This window comes from Pleurodeles waltl, chromosome 5, assembly GCF_031143425.1.
Source record: "Pleurodeles waltl isolate 20211129_DDA chromosome 5, aPleWal1.hap1.20221129, whole genome shotgun sequence".
NCBI lineage: Eukaryota > Metazoa > Chordata > Amphibia > Caudata > Salamandridae > Pleurodeles > Pleurodeles waltl.
The window spans coordinates 1,485,924,149-1,485,943,725 of NC_090444.1; the positions used below are offsets into that span (position 1 = coordinate 1,485,924,149).

The 19,577-nt window shown below is 43.3% G+C and overlaps 1 protein-coding gene across 1 annotated transcript in view; it reads right to left on the reverse strand.

The window, feature by feature from the left end:
- ZNF451 (zinc finger protein 451) overlaps positions 1 to 19,577 on the reverse strand; it is a 407,158-nt gene that overhangs the window by 25,819 nt on the left and 361,762 nt on the right. The window lies entirely within an intron of this gene.

A 19,577-nucleotide genomic window follows, 5' to 3' on the forward strand; every position in this document is an offset into this window, starting at 1 on the left:
GATGTAGACACCCTACGTGATCTGGCAGACGTCTCCTTCTTAGACTGCCCTTTTTGGCATTCAAGGATGCTGCCAGGTTGCTCATGAGCAGGGAAATGCTCTGATACTCCAACCAACTCCAAAGGTACAAAGCCTCCGAGCAAAGGACTCCACTCCACCCTGCTTTTTACAATACTCCACAGCAGTGGTGTGCGGTCTGTGAAAACCTGCATCAGCCTCTAGATGTTGGGAAAGCACCAAATGAATGGCCCATAAATCCAACAGATTTGTATGGAGCTGGGCCTCTATTGGAGACCAAAATTCTCTGATCTCCACATCCCCCCAGATAGCGTCCCCAAAGCACTAGTGACACGTAAGTCACCACTGACTGCTCTGGGTGGGGAAGGGGGAAAGGCCTGCTGCAGAACCAATTGCATTCAACCAGCCACCACTGCAAACTGTGAACCATCTCTTCTCAAATCTGGATGGCATCCGATAAGATTTCCTCTGTGCTTAGGTGCACTGGAATTTCAGGTTCCACTGCAGCATCTGCAAGTGCCATCTCACACAGTCAACCAGGTAGTTGTAAGAGGCCAAGAAACCTGAGAGCTGTCTTCACTAAAATTCAGTACCGCAGCTGAAAAATTGGGATCATAGCACTGTCCTGGACTTGCTGCAGAAGAGAAGAGGCCTTGAACTGTACTGTATCTAGGACGGCTCCAATGAATGGCAGCCTCTGCAAAGTAGTCAGGTGTGCTGATTGCAAACCTCAACAATGTAAAGAGGTTCGCCATCCTGTTAGTGGTCTATGACTGACTATGCGAGTAGGCCTTCAACAGCCAGTCACTGAGGATGAGGAAAAGGGTACCCCCAAACTCTGAAGGTGTGCTGTGAACATTGCCATCACTTTCGTGAAAACCCAAGGGATGCTAGTGAGGCCCAGAGGAGCACTATAAACAGTGAGTCAATTAAAAATCCAGTTTATTGAGACCAAGATCAACTAAACTGTGAGTACATTACCAAATACGTGAATTATAAGAACCAACAGTTATATAAACAGAAAATTTACTTAACCATATCATTTTATAAATACATACAATACAACCTTTGAAGGTGTGCTGTGACCTCTGCCATCACATTTGTGAAAACCCCAGGGGTGCTGGTGAGGCCAAACGGGAGCACTGCAAAGTTAAAATACTCCAGGCTGACCTTTAACCACCTGTAACTTCAGTGGGACTGCAGGATGGGTATATTAAAATAGGTATTCTGCAGCTCGAGGACACCATCCGGTTCCCTAAGTCTAGAGTGGCCAAGATCTGGGCTAGTGATAGTATTCTGAATTTGTCCTTCCATAGGAAGGAATTCAGAGGTTGAAGGTCCAACATAAACTGGAGAGCTCCGTTCTTTTTGAGTGCCGGGAAATAGCGAGAATAACAATCCTTTCTTATTTCCAAGTTCAGGACCCGCTCGACACAACCTGTGTGGTGACGGACAAGCTCCAGCTTTGAGATGGAGTAATTTACTACTTTTTGGGACTTTCGTAACTTTAGAAGTGCTGTCTGTGAACAGCAATGGGCTTACTCTTTTGTGGGTGGATGCATGCATGCCCCTTTCTAAACTTCTCCCTAAGCTGCCCAAAACCCCTCCTTACTCCTCTCCAAAGACTCGCACATTTAGTAGTATGTAAGCCCCTTTTTGAGCAACTTCCTCTGTCCCTCACACATTTGAAACTAAGTAGTAAATATACACATGTGAGGATCTCCCCATAGAAAAGATAGGAAACGTGGAGGTGATTTACACTTATACATTTGTAAATAGCATTTTGGAGTACTTTAGTAACACTATTAAACACACTAGAAAATGCAGTTTGTGAATAGGCTACTCTGTCAATATTGTTAGACGTACGAGTGGACAATCCGAAGCTGGACCCCAAACCATGAATGCTATCAACGACCTTATACAATAATGTCATGACACCATTAGATGCCATTTAGTAAATATGCAAATAAACAGCATTCAGATTGTGCCTGACCTCCTAAAATACAAATACAACTGCTACTGACTGTCAGACAACATGAGGTGAACTTCTTCTGATTTTTACTATTATTAAGAGGGTATCTCCCTTGGCTCCACACCAAAAAAGTTGTTTTCACAACTCTCTGGCTGATTTACCAAGATAGATAAATAATGCTGCATTTATTCTCTTTCACTAGACTTCAAGTTATACATAAATGTTTAGAAGAAGGTACCAGCAGTATTATTACTCTCTATTTCACTTTATGATATAATTACCACACTAGACCATCTTCTTAGAGCCAATATGTATTCTAGTGCACCACTATCGTGCAAAAAAGGAACTTAACCCGCACACTTATAAGGCAATACTCGTAATAGGAAGGCCTTAACTGATGAAAACCTGCCTCCCTTTCTTCCGAATTTTTCACCAATAGTCAAAATCAACTACAACAATAAGCACTCACACATTACTCATCAAATATTTATAGATGTTCTTAACTATTTATTATATACTGGCCACCTAGCTAACTGTATGTGTTCACATTGTTTGCAATCACCACGTTTTTTTATTTTGGGATACTAGATTTGCTATTTCAATCTCCACTATTTCTTGTACAAGAATGTTTTTGCCTTGAGAAAGTCCTTGGGCAACTGGCCACACTAGGCAAAATGTGTTGTCTGCATCTGGATGTCAAGCTGTCAATATTACACAAGTAAGATAAATTAAAGCAATACAAATTAACAAATCTATGGCCCACTTAGTAGTATGATATGTATTCCCTTGCACTGTAAAATATGTTTTTTCAAACTTAAATATGAACCTATGATGTGGGGCTCTAACCCATAATTTTAGTATACTACGACCAAATCAAGAAGTTATCTTTGGTAACAATCTTTCTGGTGGATACTCTATTTATATGCAGGTTCCTCAACTCTTGAGTATCCTTCCAGGCACTAGACTGGTACGGTTGTGTCATAGCCCTCCCATAACATTAAGGGAGACTGGCTTCGTATCAGTGCCAAAAGTGACGTCCATGTGATATTGCAGAAGTCATACATTTCCCCAGCTGTCGAGATAACCTCAGTTTACCATCAGTTTTTTCTGTGCAGACGAAGCAGAAGGATGGGATGGGAATGACATCAGATTGTGAAATGCAGTGCAAGAGCCTAAAAAATGGATTTTATTAATTGGCTCATAAAACCTACAAAAAAATGGGGAGGTAAGTGGGATCAGAGAGGAATCTACAGGTAGACAGAGTTTCCACCACAAATATCATTACTGAAGGTAAGTTTTTTTCTCTGATGATACCTCTACCTGCACAGTCCTCACTTCGAGTAGCTTCTCAAGCAACTACCCAAAAGGGAGGGAGGACTTGATGGATGGTCAAACTAGGAAATCCTGTAGCAGAGACTGGGTGGAATGCCTATTCCTCCTCACTTTCGAATCCAGTCTATAATGCTTGGAGACAGAAGGTCAAAGTGGCTGCTCTGCATTTCGCCTGCAGGGATTCCCCTGCACAGAGGAGATATTAAAGCTTTGGCCCTTACAGAGTGTGCCTTAATGCCCCTCATGGACTCCTGTAGCACTACATAGCAGATCTTGGTACAAAGGATAATCTATTTGAATAAGGCCCTTTTTCACACCATTTTCCTTTCCTTTTGCCTACATAAACACATAACCATTGAAGAGCTGGTCGTCCATTAGAAATTCCTCTGTGTGGTAGATATAAAAACTAACTGTACTCTTCGGATCCAGCTATGCAGCCTCTCCTTCTCCTCTTTGGGATGAGACTGGGGTTGGAGGGAAGGGAGTGACTGTGATTCAAATGGAGGGGGAATGTGCAACTACCTTAGACTTGGGAAAGAAAGCACAAGTACAAGATTCATGAAATTTGTCAGGTCATTAGGTAGTTTGGGCAATGAAGCTAGTCATGCCCCTTAATACATGGATATATCCACTTAGGAGACAAGCAGCATTAAGCAACTTCAGAACCAGTCTCCCAGCAGCCAAAACCTTTTTGGGACAGGTTTCTAGTCTTTCTGATTCTCTGTTGACAGATGCCGATGGGAAATTTAGAAGAGGAAGATCCCTGGAAAATTAAACTTTGAGGGGAAAGGTGCTTCGAAAAAGACTTGGGAATACCCAGTACCGCCATGTATCTCTTCTCTATCGTCCTGTTGACAGCTAGAGTAGACAAGGGATTGCCCCAGGTGTCAAAGGCAGGGCCCATAGTGGCTTCTTTAGATGGTAGCAGAGGACCTCCTGAATAATCTGTTGGAGTTCCTCTGTCAATATGTTGGCCCTCGTCACTACTGCAGGCTGAAGTAATTGCAAGCTTTCTGCGGCCTTTCTTATTACGTGTGATAGGAGGCAACTCCTGGGGGAAGTTGGATCCGAAGTGTACAGAAACTCTAGCTAGGATGAGGTGTCTAGTCAATTAGCCTCTGCAAGGTCTTGAAAACTCTCAGCATCAACTGGGTCTGGATCGATGCCAAGGAGGTTGTATAAGGAGTAGTCCTTCTCCTTGTTAGAAATGGGGTCTCTAGTTGGCAGTAACTTTACACCTTGTCCAAGTAGGGACCCTCAATCTAGTCAGGGTAGGGGACACACAGCTCAGATAACCCTAGCTCACTCTCTTGGTAGCTTGGCACAAGCAGTCCGGCTTATCTCAGAGGCAATGTGAGAAATATCTGTACACACTTACACACAGCAATGTGTAAAGTATTTGTACACACATACACACAGTAACACAGTGAAAAAAACTACCAAAGAACTCCACACCAGTTTAGAAAAATGTATATTTATATAAACCCAAACAAGAACAAACTGATAAAAATCCAACATATACAAAAAGAGATATCAAATTTTAAAGTAAAAAGAGTCTTAATCCATAAGAATCAATGGCTCCCTTGTTTTATCACAGAGCACCTGCTATGCGTCAAAAACAGTAGCGGATCGAGCATCATCGCCTTCAGCAGCAGCAGCAAACCTTTAAAAATAAAAATATAATAAATTATGTTAATTATCATTTTATTTTTAAAGGGGCGGTGCTATTGGGAGGCGATGACAGCCATGGAGGGTAGTGGTGTCCAATCCAGCAAAGCATACACAGCCAAGGGGCAATACTCCTCCTCACAGCTCCTTGGCAGAGGTTCTTCTTGATACAGTAGTGTTCTTAAAGTCAGGGGGGTTGAGTACACTACTTATACTCATTTCTATTTTTGTAGTGCACAAGGTCCTGTCTCTTCCTTGCCCTGCCCCAGCCACAATCCAGGGGGTGGATACTTTATTATGAGGGGACAGATGGTCCTTTCAGATACGGGTCCCACTCTAGCCCAGAAAGACTCATCATAATATGCAGGACACAACTCCGCTCCCTTTGTGCCACTGCCTAGATCAAATTCACAAATAGCTCAACTGTCCGTCGGACCCAAACGTGGATTCAGCAGCCAAGCAGAAGCACAGAATGGTTAAGCAAGTAAATGCCTACTTTCTTAAAGGGGCATTTTCAAACAGACAATCTAAAACCCAACTTTACCAATAGATGTATTGTCAAACTGTGAGTTCAGAGACCCTAATATCCCATATCTCTATCTGCTCCAAATGGGAAACTAGTCTTAAAAGATATTTCAAGGCAATCCCCATGTTAACCTATGGGAGAGATAGGCCTTGCAATAGTGAAAAACAAATTTAGCTGTATTGTACTATCAGGACACGTCCTAACTTTTAAATACACTGCTCCCTGCCCTTGGGTCTACCTTAGTGGTGACTTGCAAGTAGTAAAAGGGAAGGTTTGGGCCTGGCAAATTGGTACACTTGTCAGGTGGAACTGGCAGTTCCAAACTGCCCACACAGACAATGCAGTGGCAGGTCTGAGGCATATTTACAGGGCTAATCATGTGGGTGGCACAATCAGTGCTGCAGGCCCACAAGTAGCATTTGATTTACAGGCCCCAAGAACCTTTGGGGCACTTTACTAGGGACTTACTAGTAAATCACCTAAGCTAATCATGGAGAAATCAATCACCCATATAATTTAAACAGAGCATTCGCATTTTAGCACTGATCAGCAGTGGTAAAGTGCCCAGAGTCCTAAAGCCAACAAAAACACGTCAGAAAAAATACACAGGAGGCGGCAAATGGTTTGGGGATGACCCTGCAAAAATGGCCAGGTCCAAGACTCCTGATACTCTTTCTCCTCTAACAGGCACTTGACATCCCTCCTAGACTCATGGGAGCTATGTAATAAGATTTTCCAGAGTAGAGTAGTGCCTGAAAGGATATTCAAAGAGCTGAGGAATCTTCATTTAGAAGTATCCAGCAGAAATATATGTATTGAAACTTTAAACAATAATATGTATTTAGCAATTAAAAAGGATATTCTGGGTTCCTACCTTCATACAAACTTAGCTTTTTCATGAGATGTGATCCTATTTTCTGTCAATCGCTTCCTGTAGAGATGTGGATTAGGAAGCCATTTGAGCTCTGCTTGAGAATAAGGAACATAGCTTTGAAATATTTTTTTGTTTTTCACACTGAGGTCTACCCCACACACGATGAACAGTCCACTTCACGTGCAAAAATATTTCCGGCGAATTCGTTTTGCATTCGCCTCTTCGTTTTTATAAACAAAGTGCTTTATGCTTTCTTCTACACAAGAGCCGACAAATCTTGCTGTTAAACTCCACACATGTGAGGGGAAAGGGTTTTGACTCAACTGATTCTTCAAGGCCCCTGTGATGGTCTTAGGAGTTTTATGAGCCTTTTATTCCTGCTCCGCTGGACACATGCATTATCCTCAATATAGACTAATGAAGTAAAAAGAAGCCACACAGTTGAATGCTGAGCATGTAGACCCTTAAACTCTGTAGATTCCTCTGCTGTTGCTTGAGCAGGGCAACTGCGTAGCACATTTACTATGACTGGTATAGACTTAGATCCATGGGGACCAGGTTCAGGTTTCCTGTAGGACAAGAATCTATTGGTTTGTTTAAAGCTCCATCGGATCCAGATCACTTCGTTTTTGAAAAATCACAACTATGTTCCATGACATGTTGGTGGTTTTCTTTCCCCATCTGGACACGGGCACCCCATGACATTCAGAGGCAGGCTGCTAGTCAGACTAGACATCTTTTTTTTTTGCGTGTACTAGGTCTTAACCATTAATGATTTATACCCTTCAATGGCTTAGCCGGGTCGGGCTTTGTGACAATATTTGAATTAAGCTTATGGTAAACGTATTCTATTCTTCTCGTGTCTGTAGATTTTTATGCTCGTATTGATTAGCCGAAGATCCTTGCATAAAATATGTTCCAGTGACAGGTCCCTGTACGCTTGTATCACTACCGGCTCTGCTTCTAGACTGTCTGATTAGCTCTCCTGGTGAATATCCTTTCTCTCGATAATGGATTTGTCAAGTGGTTTGATTTCAGATTCTATTCCATGAAGTTCGATTTGCCTGCACCTACAATGATCGTGTTAACATTTGCGTCAACTCCTTTACAATTTAATCTCTTTGCCATTGGAGGGGGTCATTTCTTTTTATTGTCCCATGTCTATTTTCTCTGGTAACACCATAAAGCCATTATTGTGTAACTGAGTTCTTCCTTCTCTAGAAGTGTTAATGGGGATTATGCGGAAGGCGACATTTCTGTCATCATTTAGTAGCGTCCTGTAACGCTTGCTTATATGATGAATCAATCATCTGTTCCACCTCACTTATTCCATGCGTCTTGTACTTCTGTGACCATTTTGTGGCATCCCCGGAGTACAGAATAAAGCAACTCGATGTGGAGCAGATTCGTGGTAACGGAGCCTTTTCCTCGAGTGCTGGGGGATTTTCCGCCCTGGGTATGTGGTCTCTAAGATTTCCTTGGAGGATGTTTTTCTCTGTGTTAGCTTGTTGGTCTCTGCTACCAGAGGCAGAGAGTTTCAGTTTTAGCTCTCTTCATCTTTGGCACGGTCGACTTTATTTTCATTTGTCAAGCCTTTCTCTTTGGGTAGTATTATAGTATAGAACAATCTATTCGGCTACATGGTTCTGGTGTGGCAGATACGAAAGCGGCTGTTCTGTGCTGTATCTTTATTGGAAATGGAGGCGATTTCAGATCTCAGCTCCTGAAAAGTGTGAATTAGTTTATTTAGTGGTGGGGCTAACTGCACTATTATATTGAGGCATTTACTGTGGTATTTTTTAAGAACAGTTTGTGGACTTGGGCTTTTCGTCCCTGTTGTTCCTCCTTCCTTGATTTAATTATCTAATGAAGGAGCTCTAATTTTGCCGAAGTTTTAAACCCCCGGTTACTCAGTGATTTGCCCATCTGATCCTTGCTCACCTGGCTTTGTGAACCATATACCGGCTTCCAATAGGCTGATTCGATGTCTTCCGATTTATTTGCTCACTTTGGGTGAGGAAGTCGCCCGGCTTGTGGTTTTCTTTTGCTGCTGTTGCCCTTAAATGTGCTTCCTTGTGGGTTCTTGGGCTTGCAGCAACATGGCTAGTTATCTACTTTCAGCCTTGTCTTGCCATGCTTGCTACTGACACTTTTTAGTGCCTCACTATAGCTCTGTGGTGTGGCAGTGATATTGAAGGGGTATATATTTTTGTCAGATAAAGTTTGGTGTTCCTTTGTTTCAGACCCTTTGGGGTCTAGTGATAATCAGAAAGAAGTAGGTCTTTTTAGTGGCAGATGTCATTTGTAGGAGGGGTCAGAGTGGGTAGCCCAGCGAAGTCCAATCTCATGGCTGTCTTACCACTCATTATTAAATATGTTCCTACCGTATGGTTTGTGAAGATGAATTTGCCCAACAGGTTTCTGTTTAGCTGATGGTTCCCCTTCAGTCTAGGGGTAACCATAACTGCAGCTGCTGGCATATCGGGCCTGCTGCGTTTCAAACCATTTCCAAGGATGATCCCTCTTTCAAGGGACATTTTGGGAAGGGTTAGAAATGGGGTTTCTGATGCACCTAAGCCAGGCAGAACCCACTGACTCTAGTCAGAGTCAGAGGGTTACACATCCAGGATAACCCTTGCTTACCCCCTTGGTAGCTTGGCAGGAGCAGTCAGGCCTAACCCGGAGGCAATGTATAAAGCGTTTGCACAACACAAACACATGACGCAAAAAATACACCACAAAGGAAACACAACACTCCTTTATATAAAAATAAACTGTACTGCATAAACCATCATTAGACCAAACATAACAAGCATCAACAATACTCTGCTACACAGCAGTTGTCAGCATTACTCAAGTACTATTACCCTGTGAAAAAACCTACAGTAGTCATAATAAAACCCATAGGTTACTGGTAGTACTGCAACATAAGTAGCAGTCAGGAAAACATCACTAAAAAGGATGCACATGCATAGTAAACACAAACGCCCATAAAAGGAACACGAGAACACCTGGCAGGTCATGAAGAACATATCACCCTACCTGCACAGATCATAACAGGACACATGACCATTGTTGCAAAAACAAACCCATTTATACTCTTAGCACAACAGCAGGACTGCATATGTTATTTGGAAATATTCTTAGGGGTACCACAAACCCGAAGCAATGCAGACAAAACGGGGACGTCCATGAGGCTCCCACACCACCTGTGAGCTTTGCAGCACCGATGGGGCCTGGTGGAGTGGGGGCCTCTAATAAGGCTTCCACCCCACTGCAACAGACGCGGTCTGCCTTTGGTCAGCCCTTCCCAGTTCGCAGCAGTGAAGGCACCCAAAAGGAAGTGTCTGCTGGTGTTCTGGGGGTGCTCTCCTCAGTGTGCTTTGCATGGGGGCACCTCTAGGAGCGAGTTTGCTCCAGTTCACGTTCCCCTGTGCCTCGGGTGCAAGGGGGGTGGGGGATGGGGGGGGGGGGGGGGAGAAGAGACAACAGGGAGCGCATTTTGGATGCATTCCGAGATTCCATGTTGCCCTGGTCGGGTGGTGATTTTCGCCTTCGGCCACACACAAAAAGCACTCGTGAAGCGCTTACACCCACAGCCGTACCAGTGCTTTCAAGGGGCTAGGTCATAAAAGGAGGAGTGCTCACAAGGCACCAGGGGATCAAGGGCAAAGCACTCCTTTGTGCTTGAGAAGCAAGTAGATGCAGGGGACAGGGGCCACAGCACCCTGCCCCTAGAGAAAGAAATAGGGAGCACAAGGCTGCAAGGACAGCACAAGAGTTGCAGACAGTGGCAGTTCCTCCTAGTGACCCAGCAGGGCACAGGTCAGCACAACAGCAGCAGTCCAAGGCGGTTCCTGGCGAGAACCTCCAGCAGAGTTCTGTGTCCAATTCAGTAGTACATTAATGTCTAAAATTGTGGAGGAAAGTCTCTGTATTTATACCCATTTTGTGCAGTCTCCACAAAAGGGTTGAGAAGGGGATCCAACCAGTCCTAACTGGTTCTAGTAGTGTCCCCTCTCTCCTTCAGCACAGGCTCCAGACATCAGTGGGGGTAAACAAGCCCTTTGTGTGAGGCCAGGGCACACCCTTTACAAATGCAGGTGCGCCCTGCCTCGCCCTCTCAGCCCAGGAAGACTATTCAGTATGCAGATGCACCTCTGTGACACATGAACCCCTCCTGTGCACAGGCTGTCTGAAAAATATGCTCAAAGCCTAGCTGTCACTCTGCCCCAGTCGTGAAGTGGAGTCAAGCTGCAAAACACCAGAGTCTTAAGCACAGAGAAATGTCCACTTTCTAGAAGTGGCATTTCTATAATGGCAATAAATAATCCACCTACACCAGTAAGCAACGTTTCTCACTACTATTACAACCATACCAAACATGCCTATGCTACCCCTCATAGATCAGACAATAATCCCCAGATATAAGGTAGGGCATTTCCAATGCAATCCTATGAGAAGGCAGCACTCACAGCAATTAGAAACCAAATAGGCTGTTTGTCACTACCAGGATAGGCCACACAACTACGCCCATGTCCTGCCTTTTGCACACATAGCACTGTGCCCATAGGGCTAGCTAGGGCCTACCTTAGGGGTGACGTGTGTTAAAAGGGGAGTTCCAGGCCTGGCAAGTAAATTTAGATGCCAGGTCCCTGTGGTAGTAAACCGTTTACCCAGGCCCAGCGCTAGCAGGGCTGAGACAGGTTTGAAATGCTGCTTCTGTGACTGGTGCAAGCAGTGCGGCAGGCCCACTAGTAGCATTTAATTTACAGGCCCTGGGTGTAGGGATACCACTGTACAACAGACTTACAGGTAAATTAAATGTGTCAATCAGGTATAAGCCAGCCATGGGAAGTTTACAAGGGAGAGCACATGCACTTTAGCACTGATCAGCAGTGAAAGTGACCAGAGTCATAACATTGGCAAAAAGGGTCAGAAAATACAGGAGGTGGAAGGCAAAAAGTTTGAGGAATGACCCTGTAGAAAGGGCCAGGTCCAGTAGTAAGTTATAAAGCTCAGATTTCCTTTGGAGATTTTAGGAAGTCATGAACCGTGGCCTTCAATATTTTCAATTTGTCTCCAGGATAACGGTATTAATCTTTGCTTGGATCATCTCTGGTTTCTCCTATTTTACATCCTTGCTCAGTTCCTATTTGCTCCTCTCTCATTTATATCATCGATTTAGCATGTGTGCCCCCTGCTTTGGCCAGAAAAATCGATTTCTGTGTCTTACTTCAAGTGGCAGCAAGGAAATATGATCCCATTGAACGAGTTCTGGTCTGCACCTAATCACTCGACTTATCCCTCCACTTCTGTGGTGGGGTTGTGTTCTGTTTTACTATTTCCACGTAGAGCTCAGTAGTTTGATACTTACCTCCCTGCACGGCACTAATCATGCTCTGCTCCTCCACCTCAAGCATCTACGTCTCCACGACACGATTATCTGCCTCTCCGGAAGGTGCTAATGGAGCGGCTTCAGCTCCTAGTGCATTTAACAGTGCGCTCATATAAAGCTGTAAGGGTGGACACGTGACCCTGCCCTCATTCCAAGTGAGTTAATCCCAGTTAAATCCTAGTTATACAATGTTTTCTGCTTGAGTGTTCAAAAGCACCATGTGCCTGTTCTGCCTGTAATTACAATCCTGTCGCCAGAACCGGCCATACCCTGCATGGGTAAGATGATTGGCCCAGTAACTAATGTGGGATGTGGAATTGGGATGCTGCGGGGTTAAGGTGAACAGCAGCAGCATCATAGCAACTCTGGGAAAGTGAGCAACGTCTAGCTGACTGGGCAGTGAGCTACTTCACGCTGTGACACAAATGGCACCTGGCATTTAAGATTAGCCTACAACGTTGACACTTCCTGAAGATGAGGTCAACAGTCACCCAACAAGCTGTTAATATGGATCAGTCAAAAAGCTTGAACCTTAAGACCTCTGGCACAGGTGGTGTCCTAGAGGACGGCTCCCAACAAGGGGCTCGGAAAGATCCGTTGATCCCAAGATGAAAAAGGGGGGCCTCAAGCGTTCAGCCGCGATTTCTATGACTCACGGAAGGGCAGTCATCCGGGCAGTTGTGCATAGTTCAGACCCCATGACAGCAGGTTACTTTACCTTTGGCTGTCCAGGGACATATGGGTGGCAATAGGCGGCCTATCCTGCTCGTCCTACGAGGTGGTGAAAATGTCAGCAGATGACAATGCACTGGGTCTGATGAGATAGCAGCGCACATGGTGAACAACTCCGTGTAAAATACAGCGATGAGGGCGGGACCATATACTGCGGAGGGCTGGGTCTAAAGGAACGCAGTAAATGAGGCCATGGCAAAGAGCAACCCTTGACTACTGTATGTGAAGCTAACGCTGATTTTGAGGACGTAACTGCCGTTTTTCCAATATAGAACATAAACAGAGGAAAACAACCCTTTAACTTTTCTAAATTCAAATTGAAACTGTCTTCATTGCGGCTGAATAGAGATTTTTTGCATTTGTTTCATTCCTTTAGTTCACATCTCATATTATTGTATGTGCGACGTCAAGATTTACGTTTTTAATACTTATTGGATGCAGGAAAAATTGATTTCATTTTTAATTTAGGGTGCACTGTATTAAAACTAATAGAATGATTGATGTTAATTTCAGCTGGGTCCGTTAAAACAACACAAACCACTACTTATGAGCTAAAATGGCTGCTATATTGAAGAATGTCGCTTAATCCCTGCAATACAATTGAAAGAAACGTTTACAGGAAAGTGGAGCACCCACCATGTAATAATCCATCTCCTTTCACCGGAATCCCCATTGTTCTTTAAACCCTCCGGCATGGACACCTGGGAGTTGATCGCTGTGTGTTACACGTGCTGGAACAGGATGCTCATTCAGAGAATGCATCTATTAAATGCGCCCTCTGGCAGGTGGCACACAATCGAGAGAAGGGCAGCCTTTCTGTTAAGTACGCAATGCAAACTCCCGAAGTGTACGTCCTCAAAGTAACGCAGAGGCTGGGGAAACGGTCCGTGTTACAGTTGCGCTGCCAAAGTATTGTGATTTGGCATTCAATGTAAGGATTCTGTAGTTTTAAACTTAGTTGACCTTGGTGCCCTGCCAGGGTGGCTTGAAGGGCAGCGTGGGTTTGAGAACCCCTCTCTCACTGTCCTATCTTCTATCTCTCAATGCTCCTCGGTACCACTAAAAGGTTTACATTTATTACGCACTATTAATACATCGGCTTACTTTTAAAACGCACGTTTTACATCGCATGATCACACGTGCATTTACTTCGCATGCATGTTTCCCCCAAAATGACTCGTAGTACATGTAAAATACTCTATACATAAATGCACATTATTTGAAAGCAAAATGGAGATGACAATTATTTAACTATTCATTAATTAAAATAAACACTTAATTACATTTTCGCTCGTTAAATTTGTATATGAAAACGCTGCTGTAAAATTAACTTAAAATACAGTAGATGGCAGTGTTGAGTTAAAATAAGATCGGTCTAATCACTACAAACACGTTTAACATTTCGCAGATATTACCATGTAGTGGCTATTTAAGGCTGCAGCACTGCTTACAGCAAAGGTATTGATAAACAGTATTGTACTACCTTCCATACTATGGCGGGCTGTGTTGTGAACACTTACTTTAGACTTGGACCGCGACTAGGCTCGCGCCCAGTACCACTGTCCTAAGTAATGATGGCATTTTATTCCCGTTTAGAATGTTTAGTTTGGATTTTGTCAGTTGCTGTTTTCTTCACCGAGCTTCTGAGACATCTCGCAAGTCATCCTTACAAAGTTAGTGACAAGCTGAATCAGTCCCGTTTGACAAAATAATCCCCGTCACTCGGATTTGCAGTTTCAAGATCCAGCGTGCGGCTTTTGGTTTGTGGTGAAGACGTCTTCTCTTCGATGTTGTGCTGCTGATGTTTTTTTGAGGGTGGTTGGAAACCGCAGCCTGCTATGGGACTTAAACTGTTGAGTTTTAATCAGATTTTCAAAGTGGGAAGTGCGAGCGTAAGCATGAGCGTTGCCCGACGATCAGAGGCAGGCCTTCTTAGCCCCTGGGCGGAGATACATTTGGCGTCCATGCTGATGCTAGTGTATACGATGAGGCAGCAGAGGGGCCGCTAGAAGAGCAGTGAATGGCCCCTCTCCGGACCACCCTCAGCTCACCTAAATGGGCCACAGCTTAGCTGCCTCACGCTGATGAGGGTGGTTAAAGGGATGTAAAAAACATCGCCTATGGTAGACCCTTCTAAACTGACACATCTGAGAGAAACGAGCATGCAGGGGCTGGGACAAGGCTGGAGCAAAATCAGAGGGGCGCTGCTGTTTGCAGAACACCAATGCACACAACACCGTATCCCTCTCAGAAGACGACCCTCTGACCTGCGCCCAGCTCGCCCCTGCCGACCATTACACATTGTGTGGAGAAACGTGTGTGGATGTCTGTCAGCAAGTGAGTGACGCCGTTGAGGCCTGGAGGTGTGCAATGCGAGGTCGTGCTCACAAGTGGCCATTTTGGATCAGAGCCCAGGCACTGCGCATTTAGGTCATAAGTTGTAAACTTTTCTGAACTAGAAGTGCCATCCCTATTTTGTAGGTGAGCTTCACCAGATTAATCGTTGTGATAGCATCTTAACGTTTCTACCCCTAGCCCATCTGTCTGACAAGTCTGTATGCATACTTTTGTGACCAATTCCAGTTGCATCACCAACAAAACACCACACCTGTTTGTGTGAAAAAGTATCATAAGTTTATTCATATTTGGTATGTAGTACACAGGCAGGGCTAACTTATGGATGATCACATGAGTGCAACGCCCTTCGGGACTAAATACCGCCAACCAACCTGAAACAACCTCCAGCCACCGGGCATCACATTGCGTCTTATTATCCATCTGATGCTGTTTATTCCGAATTAAATCTCCGGCCCAATAATGTAGTGGTTGCTGCACCCGGCCCGCCACGGAGCCAGTTACGGCTTACCCTCAGCCGTAAGGATACCAACTGCCCCTTACGGGACTAAGGGGTCGCCGTCACGTTCTTCTCATGGCCAACTACGGCCTGAGGATCTCAAATGTGCTGCCCCCCCCGCATTTCCACCTAATGGAGTTTTAATCGCGTTTCCTGTTTTTTTTCTCCAATATAAGCTCACCTTTAAGAATATGGCAAACGGCACGTTGGTAATCAATCTGCTTCAGCACAGTGACACCAGCTCATCACAGCTGCAAACATGTATCCTGTTGTGGAAGTTCATTCCATTGATTCACTTTTCTAGAAGTTGTGGTTTCTGATGTGCACAGTGACAGGGAAAGTGCGCCTCTTAGGAAGCCTTCCACTAAGCTCCACATTGTTCTTCTAGTGTTCCAAGTATTTCACATCTTCATCAATAATGTGTGCTGCACAGACCTTCTCTAACTACTCCGCTTCCTTTCATGGCAGTCAGAGGTGATCTGGCCTAAAAATGCCTGAGTGGGAGACCTTCCTTAACTATACAGAAACAACTGGCAACGATGACCTTTCACCCGAGAGGAAGCACAGCATTTTGCTACATTCCCTAGGTCTTGACGGGTTGAGTACTTACAATCATACGGAGAAGAAAATAAGAACGGAGGACGCCATATTCTCACATGCATTAATTCATTTAGAAGTTTTTTTTATGCACCACAATTTTTTTCACAGGAAGCCAGAACGGGATGAAATCACTGAAGACTATGTATCCGCCCTGAAAAATACAGCATAATGAGCTTATTCCAAGATCAAACTATATTGCATGTAAATAATAAGGCTATTCAGAAAATGTTGTAGGTACATGGAGACTCAAAACTGAAGCAAGTAGTATCTATTGCACGAAAGGCTGAAGTTTCTAGCAAATGCGCTAAGGCGGTTATTAATGATAAGAAGAGTAAGTATAAAACAAAGGTGACAAAGAAGGGAAATGGATCTAATAACACTCGGTATTCACAAAAGGAGAGAATTAAATAAGGGAAGTGAGTATAAAAAAAAGGTGACAAAGAAGAGAAATTAATCTAACAACACTCGGTATTCACAAAAAGAAAGAATTAAATAAGGGAAGTGATGCTAGGAAATGTTACAGATGTGAGTTTAAGGAATATGCAGCATATTTTAAGACCTATCCTTCTGTGATGCAGAAATGCTCCTTTTGCAGCTTCAAAGGCCACTTTTCTAGGGGTTGTTAAAGAAACCAACAAAGGCTATGTAATGCTTCTTCTTTAAATCTTCATTCAGTTATTAAAATAAAATAACCATAAAAGAAAAGAAAAAACAGGTTCATAAACTATTATAATAAAAAGCATAAAACAAGTACATTCATAAACTTCATTTAAAACGAGATACTGACCTAGTGACAAATCTAATCGGTTCAATCTGTTTTTCTTCTACTGACATCTGGTCTGCACATCACCAGATTTGTTTGCATCCAGAGATTTTTTTTTTTTTTTTTTAGAGCATTCATGACCTCCAGTGTTGTTTTTTAATATGTACATATTCAGTTTGGGGTAGCACCAGCAGCAGACCTTCAAAAACGAATGCACACATAATTCAGCTCTCATGTAGGGATGATGTTCCTCCAAGATGACCTCTTGGTCATGGAGGAAAACAAGTAAAGTCATGATAAACGTCTCAGTGATGTGGTATGTACTTTGAGAGAGTGTGGATTAACTGCTGAATAGGCAAAATGTAAATTTGCTGTACCGATGTTGAACTACCTTGGCCATCAATTAAGTCACAAAGGTATTAGGCTAAAATGACATTTAATATCTGCTGTTAATGATACTACATCTCCCTCCAGCAAGGTTGAGCTAAGGTCTCTACTAGGGTTACTTTAATTATTTTGCAGAAGAAAACATATCATGAGACAATTATTGAAGAATAGGATTACATTTGCATGGCAGGATATTTGTTAACTGCTGTAAAAGTGTGAACTGTGTTCAGCAAACCCCACTCATGGTTTTGATTCTACATTACCAACTGTTATATAACCACCGATGCCAGTTGTAAGGGACTAGGGGCTGTGTGAATTCGAAAGGATTACGGAGGAAAGAAAGTCACCCTTTCATATGGCCCAAGGGCATAGTCTTCAGCAGAAGAATGCTATTCAGTTATGGAAAAGGAATCAATCATTGTTCTTTGGGGTTTGGAACGTTTTAGGCATTTGTTTTGCGATCAACATGCTGTTGTGAGGTGTGATCAGAAACCTTTAGTCAATGTTCTCTCTACAAAACATTTACTTAATACCACTCACATAATTGCCAAGTTTTCTGTAAGGTTGTTGGACTATGATTATAGTGTAAAATATGATATAGGTGTTAATAACAGAGTGGCTGATTGTTTGAGTAGATTACCTTTGCCTCTAGAAGGAGTTTCTCAGGAGAGTATAGAAGATTGTAGCGTAGCTAGGTTGAGTAATTATATCTGTAAAAGGATTACCAAAGAAGGATGGAACAAGACCAGTGAAGAGGATGAATGTTCTGGGTTTTGCATGAAGAGCATGGCTGGACTCCCAAATGTGACTTGGATTCTCGTATCAAGCCTTTTTGGAAAATCTGGAATTAACTATCATTGGAACAATGCAATGGACCCAGAGGTCCAAGGTTGTTCCTTCGGACCAGTTAAGGATGAATTTTGGAGTTAAGTCATGAAGAACATGTAGTGATTCTCAAAAGTGAAATAAAAGTGAAGGCCTTTTACTGGTGGCTACAGATCAGATAAGGAAATGGATATCTTGGTAAGTCTGTGTGCCAAATGTGAGGGTGCGGATAAGTCGCAAGGCACTTTGAGACCCCCTTTTCATCTGTTAGGTGTGTCCCAACATGGTATGATAAGACATTAGAGGTTGATATTATGGGACTGGTGGTAGAGTATAATGGAAGTAAAGTGTTTGTGATGACAGTTATGGATGATTTTTAAAGTGGTCTGAATTGGTGTTAGTGGAGTCTGCCAACCCTAAGGAAGTTGTAAACTTTTTGGATGAGCTATTTGGAAGAAACGGTCTTCCGAGGATAATTATTTCTGATAAGGGTGCGCAGTTTACTCTATTAAAATCAAATGATTCTTGAAAAGGAAAGGTATTTCACACAAGCACACGTCATAATACCATCCTGAGGGCAATGGTGAAACTACAGAGGTTTAAGAGAGCTACAAAATGGAACGTTACAATTGGCTAGGTAGAGTTCGAAAATGGAGGCACAGAAGACTGTTTGGGAATATCACATCACTACCACTCCCATTTTTTATTATGCCTGGGAGGCCAGCTTTCACTAAAGATAACTGTAGTTGGAGGATAAGCAAAACGATTGAGTGGTCTTCTGATGTTGAGAAGGACAATATTCTAAAAGCACAAATAAAGTACAAAAAGGCATAGGATAAGAAGAGAGGTGTGAAACTGTGCCTGGTGAAGGAGGGCAGTTTTGTTAAGGTTAAAGAGCCTGGCACGGTTTGCAGAGGTTTTACAAGTCTCCACCAAGGGAGCCATTTGGGAGATGGGAGAGTCTGGCATGTGTGCTTGTTAACAGTTTGTAAGAATGGGTATAATACCCTAAGAAGGGAAGAAGTGGAGAGAAATAATTTATGTGATTAATGGATGAGGAGAGCATTCGGATGAGTGAGGATAGTGGTGGGTGTGAATGAGGCTTCAAATTCACCTTCTGCTGAGCATGATAACATTAGTGGCAAGGGTACACAAAGGAGCAAATAATTTGGATGTATAATTGACGTGAATGATTCCTGCAATACTTACCCAATCTCTCATATCTTCTGGGAGGAATTCTGGACCAACAACCCCACCTTACAAAACTGCTTAAGCTTTGTGATGATTTTTTTTTTTTATTATTTATTCACAGCTCACTTTAGGTACAACTTCAGAGTCTCAAGGGGGCTGAGATTTGGATACTGGCTTTCTAAAAGGCTTATTCTTCACTTCTTCAGTCACAACTGTATCGGTGTGTTTTGGATTATTGTCCTGTTGCATGATCCACTTTTGGTCATGCTTTAGCTTTTGGACAGACGGTATTATATTTTCCTCAAGAATGAGTTTGTAGGGAGAGAAATTAATAGTGACCTTGGTGACTAATGTCGGGACCCCACTCCCTAGGGTTGGAACACATTTTAGACGGTAAGGCTGTGTGCAGCTCCCACCCCATCCACGTGTCATTAACA